This window comes from Cibotium barometz, chromosome 37 (assembly GCF_041138505.1).
Source record: "Cibotium barometz isolate CiBa-2024 chromosome 37, ASM4113850v1, whole genome shotgun sequence".
Classification (NCBI taxonomy): domain Eukaryota; kingdom Viridiplantae; phylum Streptophyta; class Polypodiopsida; order Cyatheales; family Cibotiaceae; genus Cibotium; species Cibotium barometz.
Window position 1 is genome coordinate 5586750 of NC_141082.1, and position 10529 is coordinate 5597278.

Here is a 10529-nt window from a genome sequence, read left to right on the forward strand (position 1 = left end):
CTTTTCACTAGGATTGACTCCATCTTGCTTGAAAATCGCCACAGGCAAGTTTACCTTATAACCGTATATACATAGCCTCTTTGGAGGAGAGGTTGCGTTCTCTCCACCTCCTTCTTTGCAATAGGATTGACTCCATTTGCTTGAAAGCCACCACGGGCAAGTTCACCTTATAACCATGCATATCCTCAAATGGTGGCATCCTAACCCTTCTAAACACTTTATAATGCTTATAGAAGTGATGAGCAAGCTTGGTGTTGGTATTTCCCTTTAGTGAGCCATATCTAGACTTGGGAATCCTCAAGAACACAAAATCCCCTTTTAATTTCAAGGGCCTCCTTTGAGCATCATCAGAGTCCTTCATTCAAGAAGGAAAGAGAGCGCACTAAGAGAAGGCTGAGACAATAAGGCTAGAAACATTAGAAAAATGATAAGAGTAAAAATATTAGCTCCATAAAATCCTAAAAGAAACAAGAACACAAGAATAGTTCTATGAAGAGATAAGTATCTCCAAAAATAGAAATTCGAATTTAGGTGATAGGAGGTCATACTTAGAGTACTTTTACATATTTAGAGACCATGCACGCTAAAAAGCATTGGAAAACCAATGGGATTTTGAAACATAAGTGTGCAGTACATCCATTTAAAAGTAACAATGCAGCTATTCTAGAAGATGCACATGCGAAAGCAATTTGATTCTATCCATGTAATCAAGATAGAAAGGCATTATAAATATATATTTTGCCTAATCCACTTGGTCTATCAAGGAAAAGAAACAATGGCAAAAAACACTGCCATTGTTCAAATAAACAACCTCAAAGATGGTATGAAATGCTAACAAACCATTGTTTTCGGTAGCAAGAGTTGATCTATCAGGGAGAGACAACCCTTCAAAATCATGTAGACGTTTTTCATATTATTGTAAGAGGTCTTGCATGTGTAATAGAGATTGATTCTTAGCTATAGAATGACAAACACCAATGTCAGCACACCTTCTCTCCAAGCCATGAAAAAAATATTTGGAAGCTCGGTAGAGAATTTGTGCCAAACCTCTCCAAGAGATATAGGCTCACAAAAAAGCAAAATAATGACAAAAAGTTGATGCAATTAGAATCTGGTTTTTGGAAATGCAGCTTCTTGAAGACATATATATACCACTCATATCTCTCCAGCATTCCTCTGGCTTCACATGAAATCTTAAAACAACAATACAAATGTCCATTCACTATTTGTACATCCTCAAAAGATATGCAGCCTTTACACATTGTAAGTAACATGTATAGATAATATTGCTCACATGCACACTCGGGCTAGCATTATACATATGTCCAATCATATTTTCTTTTTTATTTTAGTCCATGATCAAAAAGTTAGATAGCACGCTATTTGAATCTGCATGCAATTGACCAGCTCTGAACCATTCAGTGAGAGTAGTTATTTAGTTTCTATCACGAGGTCTATTACATCACACAAATCATTAGTCATTGAATATAACATAATTTTGCATCGAAAAATGAATAGACAACCTTTGTATCTATGGTTTTCATTATGTAAATCATATTGGTATAAACGCCAACTTGCCTCTGACATAGACACATACCACACATCCAGATATTTACTAACCTCATCAATAAGTGTCAACTTGCCTCTGACGTAGACACATACCGTATTGACTAACCTCATCAATAACCCCATGTGTATCTTGCAACTCTATAGTAGATCTATCATGTCCTTTGTATACATACTTGTATGAATATTTTCATTACGATAATGGTAGAGCATACTTCTATGTTAATATAGACTTTATACCTCATAGAGAGAAAAGGGTGATATGGAACAACCCATTGACTATCCACCTTATGATCCTTTACTTGTTTGAAACTACTTTCGTCTTGCCGCATGTAAGTTGGATACCCATTGTCATCAATAGTAGTCTCAAAAAACTTTCGAGAATAACGATGTTTGCAACTTCCATTTACCATATAAGGAGAGAGCATATTTAGTTTCCCACATAGTCCATGTACATTACAATGACTAATTATGTTGTGCAACTTAGGAAACATCGCCTTATCTAAAAGTTCAACACATACAAACTTATCATAGTGTGAGCAATCTCAGTAGGTTTACGTCCACTTTCCAATATCAATAATATATGTGCATGTAGAAAGTCTCTTTTTAAAATTCAATAACAAAAACAAATCCCACTACCCTTCAAAATAATTCTTTTTTCACCAATAAGTGCATCATATCCTTATGCTTCTCATAGAAAACTCGTGCAATCAAGTCAGGTCGATCTTGGACAACCTGACCTGGCAGTAAAGCTTTGCTTATTTCATCCCACTTAGGATTTTAAGTAAAGGTAATAAAGAGGTTAGGTTTTTCCATCTTCCTAACAATAACCTTTTAATCTTGATACAATTGGTGCATATATCAAGGCCCCTAGTATATATATAGATGGTAGAACTATCTTGCATCTATCACTGCCCCACGGAGACTCTATTGACAGCATCGCTTATATTAATCATATATGCAAGCCCTTAGTATACTTTAGAACAAAATGCTTTCTAGTTATTATGTATCCATACTAATCTGGCTATTATGTATCCATACTAATCTTGATTCTTCCATGCTGCTATGAGTATCAACAATGTATTGTTACAAAAGTCGACCACCACGTAGAAGGCACATATTTGTATCTTCTCTTATTTGTAATCCATATGCATTATATTATCGTTGAATTATAGTATTTGTCTCCTCATTTGAACCTTGTCTATTCGTACCATGGAGTGAAATTCTAACATGCTAACCATCCTCTCCTCGAGTAAACAGAACATATTTTTTTATAGTATTTGTGCGAGACATTATTTGAATACATGAAAAGCATCCCCTTGACCTAGTATGATAGCAGCTATCTTACTACCAGTCATAGTAGTAGCGGAGCTATTGCAAAATTTTTATAAAAATTACACATAAAATAATTTTATTCAAAGCATGAAAAGAGAACTTCCTACCATATTCTAGGAATTATCATCCTAGATTAATTGAAAGAAATTTATTGTAATCATGGAGAAATTGATTTTTATGTTATGCATAATTGATGATTATTTTATTGTAAAAGTGTTACTTTTATCATATTTGGATTTCATGCATAGAGGTATGCATAAAAGAATTATTATTTTAATATAAAAGTGTTTCTTTTATCATATTTGGATTTCATGCATAGAGGTATGTATAAAAGTTGATTATTTTAATATAAAAGTGTTTCTTTTATCATATTTGTATTTCATGTATAGAGGTATGCATAAAAGTTGATTATTTTAATATAAAAGTGTTTCTTTTATCATATTTGGATTTCATGCATAGAGATATGCATAAAAGTTGATTATTTTATTATAAAAGTGTGACTTTTATCATATTTGGATTTCATGCATAGAGGTATGCATAAAAGTTGATTATTTTATTATAAAAGTGTGACTTTTATCATATTTGTATTTCATGCATAGAGGTATGCATAAAAGTTGATTATTTTAATATAAAAGTGTTTCTTTTATCATATATTGGATTTCATGCATAGAGGTATGCATAAAAGTTGATTATTTTATTATAAAAGTGTTACTTTTATCATATTTGGATTTCATGCTTAGAGGTATGCATAAAAATTGATTATTTTATTATAAAAGTGTTACTTTTATCATATTTGGATTTCATGCATAGAGGTATGCATAAAAATTGATTATTTTATTATAAAAGTGTGACTTTTATCATATTTGGATTTCATGCATAGAGGTATGCATAAAAATTGATTATTTTATTATAAAAGTTTGACTTTTATCATATTTGGATATCATGCATAGAGGTATGCATAAAAATTGATTATTTTATTATAAAAGTGTGACTTTTATCATATTTGGATTTCATGCATAGAGGTATGCATAAAAGTCGATTATTTTATTATAAAAGTGTGACTTTTATCATATTTGGATTTCATGCATAGAGGTATGCATAAAAGTCGATTATTTTATTATAAAAGTGTGACTTTTATCATATTTGGATTTCATGCATAGAGGTATGCATAAAAGTCGATTATTTTATTATAAAAGTGTGACTTTTATCATATTTGGATATCATGCATAGAGGTATGCATAAAAGTTGATTATTTTATTATAAAAGTGTGACTTTTATCATATTTGGATTTCATGCATAGAGGTATGCATAAAAGTTGATTATTTTATTATAAAAGTGTGACTTTTATCATATTTGGATTTCATGCATAGAGGTATGCATAAAAGTTGATTATTTTATTATAAAAGTATGACTTTTATCATATTTGAATTTCATGCATAGAGATATGCATAAAAGTTGATTATTTTATTATAAAAGTGTTACTTTTATCATATTGGATTTCATGTATAGAGGTATGCATAAAAGATATTCTTTTTATACTAAAAGTGTGATTTTCATCATAAATGGATTTTATGCATAACTTAGATGCATAAGAGAAATTCTTTTATTCTAAAAGTGTAATTTCTACCAAATTGAATTTATGCATAAGAAGATGCATAAAAGATTGATTTTTTAATTCAAAAGTGTCAATTCTCATCTAAATTGAGTTTATGCATAGGAAGATGCATAAGAGATGGAATTTTAATTCAAAAGTGTCATTTTCATTTAAAATGAATTTATGCATAGGAAGATGCATAAAAGATTGATTTTTAAATGAGATGTGATAATATGTGATAAGATGCGTATGGGAAGTGATAGGATGTGATAAGAGGTGTATGAGATGTGATAAGATGCGTATGAAAAGTGATAGGATGTGATAAGAGATGTATGAGATGTGAAAAGATGTGATAAGATGTGTATGAGATGTGATAGGATATGATAAGAGGTGTATGAGATGTGATAGAATGTGTTAAGATGAGTTAGGATATGTTAAGATGTGTATGGGACGATATAGAGAGTGTATCTGATGGGATAAGATGTATATGGGATGTGTTAGGGCGAGAATGGATGTAGTATGGATGTAGATACGGATGTATGTATGTATGTGGATGTGGATGTATGAATGAGGATGTGAAAATGGATGTATATATGTAGATATGGATGTATGGATGTGAATGTGAATGAAGATGTGGATGTGGATGTATGGATGTAGATTCGGATGTAGATGTATGTATGTGAATGTGGATGTCTGAATGAGGATGTGAAAATAGATGTATGCATGTAGATACGTATGTATGAATGTGAAATTGGTGGATGTATGTATAATGTGGATGTATGAATGAGGATGTGAAAATAGATGTATGCATGTAGATGCGTATGTATGAATGTGAAATTGGATGTATGATGTGGACGTACGAACATGGATATGTATGTAGAATAATGAATGTGAATGTGTATGTGAAATAATGTGTAGTCTATATGAGTGAATGGATGAGAATGAGTACACATTGAATGGAATAGGGAATAAGTAATGTGGTCCGAGAGTGGATAATGTGGAAAGACGAGAGTTCGTTATAGAAACTGTATTTTGTGACTGTTTGTAAATGACTGTTTTATGTCAAGAATGCTGGGGAAGTATTTTGACCGTCTTGAGGATTAAGGTCATGAAGACCGAACTGATAAAGTTGCAACTGCTGACAGAGAGTCAATGGAGGACGTCTCGCGTAGCAAGGTCGGCCGAGGTCTTGACCAGCCTCGGTTCGATTTAAATGGTGAGCTTCTGGTACGGTGGATTAGGGACCAAGGAAGCGGCCTATGAGTGAAGCGCTAGGTCACCTGCGAAGGATCCTAGAGGGTACTGACCATACGGTGCTCGGGCTCTGGGTCACCGAAGATACCCACACGTGCGTCGTGGAAGATATTGGAACAAGGAGTAAGAGTTGTTTTCTGAAACCGAGCATGGATCTGGTTGATTGACCTTGCTGGTCCTCAACAGATGAGTCCATGGCTCTTTTATATGGATCTGTGGGTTGATCTTGCTGATCTTCCACGGAGGTTCCATTCTGTTATATGAATATATTGCCGGTTACTATGAGCTAGGAACTATGGAAAAGGCCCCTGAGTGAACAGGTGGTGAGCGTTCTGGTTTGCCAATGATGCCATAAGTACACCGATGAATGAATGACGGGAAATAAGGATTCAACCAGAGACTTTGAGGATTGTCATCAGTGACATAATGGTTTCATTAAAGGATTGTTTTAAAGTTAGCTGATGCTAAGAAAAAGGCAATTTCATATTGGGTGTGTAAGTGGTGTGACTAATTTTATGTTTGCATGAACTTCCGGCTAGGGGGCCTTGGAACTCTTTTCCTTGGTACCCGGGACAAAACCTAACCAAATTCTTAATTGGATCCCATCACTACAGTGGTGGTTGGGCGGTTGGCTAACCCATGGGACTGGATGGGGTTAGGCTGGATTGATGGATCCGTAAATCGAGACTCAATTTCTGTTATTATGATAGATAAAGTAAATCCCGGATAGTAATTGTTCTATGGATAGGAATCAACGGCTGTGCCTCTTGATGGGGAAAAAAGCGTTGATCCCAATGATCCAAGTGCAAGTTTCTTCCTTGATCTGACCGAGTATCTTTATAGGTGCAGTCGGATCAGCGTGATCAGTAATGATCTTGACTACGTTAGAGTAAAAAGTTATCCTGGTGGAATCGCCCGTGCTTTCCGGGTAAGGGAAGTTTTTCCGGGTTCGGTTTTGGAAAAACCGACGGATTAGTCTCTTGTCCGGATATCCGTGGACGAGGCCCTGAGTGTGAGACCCTTGTCCCGCGCGAGAAGTGCTACTTCCGCTGCTAGTACCCTGAATCCGTTGCTCGGTGGGGATAGGGATCCTACATATGAAATGCACATGCATATGGATTGTGTTTATACATCATTATTTGTAAGCTTTCAAGCATGTTATGATTTACGAAAAGCATCCCATGAAGTCTATTCTCTAATTCATGCTCTGTATCATATATATATATATATATATATATATATATATATATATAATTAGAAAATTTGAGGAGCCGCATCTCATATTCTATTAGGTATTATAGAGCCAACATGATGATATGTAATACCATGGATTTGAAAATTAAATACATACCTCCCCCTAGTGATTTGATTATCCAAATGAGTACCCAGTGAAACGAATGCTAAGGCATTGTTTTTATAAGAGCATATATTCTTTCTGTATTCCTTACTTGCATTATCATTACCAAGTAACAGATCAACCAATGTAGGAGGAGGATTGTCCTTGCATTTGGAGGAGAGGTTTCATTCTCTCAACCTTTTTCTTTTCACTAGGATTAACTCCATCTTGCTTGAAAACCGCCACCACGGGCAAGTTTACCTTATAACCGTATATACATAGCCTCTTTGGAGGAGAGGTTGCATTCTCTCCACCTCCTTCTTTGCAATAGGATTGACTCCATTTGCTTGAAAACCACCACGGGCAAGTTCACATTATAACCATGCATATCCTCAAATGGTGGCATCCTAACCCTTCTAAACACTTTATAATGCTTATGAAGTGATAAACAAGCTTGGTGTTGGTATTTCCCTTTAGTGAGCCATATCTAGACTTGGGAATCCTCAAGAACACAAAATCCCCTATGAATTTCAAGGGCCTCCTTTGAGCATCATCAGAGTCCTTCATTTTCTCTTGTAAGGTCCCTCCCAAGCCATTTATGTGTCTCTTTTCGCATCTTCTAGAATAGCTGCATTGTTACTTTTAAATGGATGTACTGCACACTTACGTTTCAAAATCCCATTGGTTTTCAATGCTTTTTAGCGTGCATGGTCTCTAAATATGTAAAAGTACTCTAAATATGACCTCCTATCACCTAAATTCAAATTTCTATTTTTGGAGATACTTATCTCTTAATAGAACTATTCTTGTCTTCTTATTTCTTTTAGGATTTTATGGAGCTAATATTTTTACTCTTATCATTTTCCTAATGTTTCTAGCCTTATTGTCTCAGCCTTCTCTAAGTGCGCTCTCTTTTCTCTTGTAAGGTCCCTCCCAAGCCATTTATGTGTCTCTTTTAATATAGATTTCAAGAAGGAAAGAGAGCGCACTTAGAGAAGGTTGAGACAATAAGGCTAGAAACATTAGCAAAATGATAAGAGTAAAAATATTAGCTCCATAAAATCCTAAAAGAAATAAGAAGACAAGAATAGTTCTATTAAGAGATAAGTATCTCCAAAAATAGAAAATCAAATTTAGGTAATAGGAGGTCATATTTAGAGTACTTTTACATATTTAGAGACCATGCACGCTAAAAAGCATTGAAAACCAATGGGATTTTGAAACGTAAGTGTGCAAGAATTATTGGTAAAATGAAAGTTCTATCCTTTTGAAGATGCCACCTGGGAGAATGAAGTCGATCTGCAAGATGAGGACATCTGAAGTTTTTCAAGTGGGAGAGAATGTAAGATTCCTCCCCAGCCTCTCAAGATGCCCAGCATCTTCCCCTGTAATCAAATCCCTCTTCAGAAATATAAAGATCTTGTTTCTACCAGTTTTGGCCTAGAGAGAGAAAATATTCTAGAAAGAGAATATTCAGATTTTAAATATTTTTGGATAGAAAAATATCTCATCTTATTAAAATAAGTTCCCTTGAAACAGAAGTTCAAAAAGATTTTCAGAAAGTGCATTAGAAATTAAGTATAATCTGTTCAAGAGGCATTATCCTGGGGGTGAAGATTTTTTTGAAATTTTAAATTAAGGTTCCTATGGACCAATAAGATTCATCCAAATGTAGGGAGGAGATAAATGAAGAAATAAAAGAAAAATCCCCCAAAAATGAGTAAATACTCACATAAGATGAAGAGTTGACTAAGGACAAGGTTAATAGTTAAAAAAGAGAGATATTTAGAAGTAATGATGCATTTTTGACACCTCTGCATGGGGGAATTCCCCTCATGAAGGAGGCACCTATTTCACATGCTTGAATGAGTTTTAAACTCCCAAATAATGGGATATTTTTATCTCTCCTCTCTCCTGTTTCAACTAGATCCAAAAAGTGAGCAAAACTGACCTAAAAATGGTCAAAAATTGACCAAACTGATCTGGAAAATTCTAGAATCAGTTGGCTTGGTTAGAAGCTCACTTTTTCCTATAAATAGAAGCCCTCCCCTTTGTTGAAACTCAATAGTGTTTTTGCACTGTTACCCTGTCTCTCCCAAGTGCCAAAAACAGTGAATTTCATAATTCATTAGTTTTTGACCTTCCCTCTTCCAAAAGATTGGTGGCCACTCTTGTCTCAAACAAGAGTTGAACCCTCAAACCATCAAGCCAAAGGAAAGCTCTCAAATTCATTAGTAAGTTGGTGATTCTTCTCTTTTTCATTTATTTTATGGTTTTTATGGTTTTTTTTAATGCTTTTTGTCTTCTCTAAAATTGCAAGTGATGTTATGCCTCATTGCAAAAGGCATTCCCCTCTCTTCTCTAGTAAATCCAACCATTCTCTATCCTAGGTGAATGATTAATGATTAAAATTGCAAGTGATGTTATGCCTCATTGCAAAAGGCATTCCCCTCTCTTCTCTAGTAAATCCAACCATTCTCTATCCTAGGTGAATGATTAATGATTAAAGTCAAGTTTTTTATAATGTTTGTCTTAAATAAGTAGAAAAATGTTTACTTTAGAATAATCTCAATACTCTTGGTGCACTTTTAATTAATTTTAGAGACTTAAAAATTGAAAAATGGTCAGCTATACAAAGGAGGTTATGGTGAAATTTTTGAAAATTAGTGAAATAAATTTCATCTTTTATTATTCTAAAAGAGTAATCCTTATGGTTTCTATATTCTAAAGTATCATTTTCATGCATAGAAGATGCATTTTGATTATTTGTATAAAAGAAAATTAGTATTATTATAAAAGTATTACTTTCATTATATTTAATTTTTATGCATAAAAGTATGCATAAAAGATTATTTTTTTATTATAAAAGTGTTACTTCTATCATAATTGATTTTCATGCATAGAAGTATGCATAAAAGATTATTTTTTTATTATAAAAGTATTACTTTTATCATATTTGATTTTCATGCATAGAAGTATGCATAAAAGATTATTTTTTTATTATAAAAGTGTTACTTTTATCATATTTGATTTTCATGCATAGAAGTATGCATAAAAGATTATTTTTTATTATAAAAGTGTTACTTTTATCATATTTGATTTTTATGCATAAAAGTATGCATAAAAGATTATTTTTTTATTATAAAAGTGTTACTTTTATCATATTTGATTTTCATGCATAGAAGTATGCATAAAAGATTTTTTTATTATAAAAGTGTTACTTCTATCATAATTGATTTTCATGCATAGAAGTATGCATAAAAGATTATTTTTTATTATAAAAGTGTTACTTTTATCATATTTGATTTTTATGCATAAAAGTATGCATAAAAGATTATTATTTTATTATAAAAGTGTTACTTTTATCATATTTGATTTTCATGCATAGAAGTATGCATAAAAGATTATTATTTTTATTATAAAAGTGTTACTTCTATCATAATT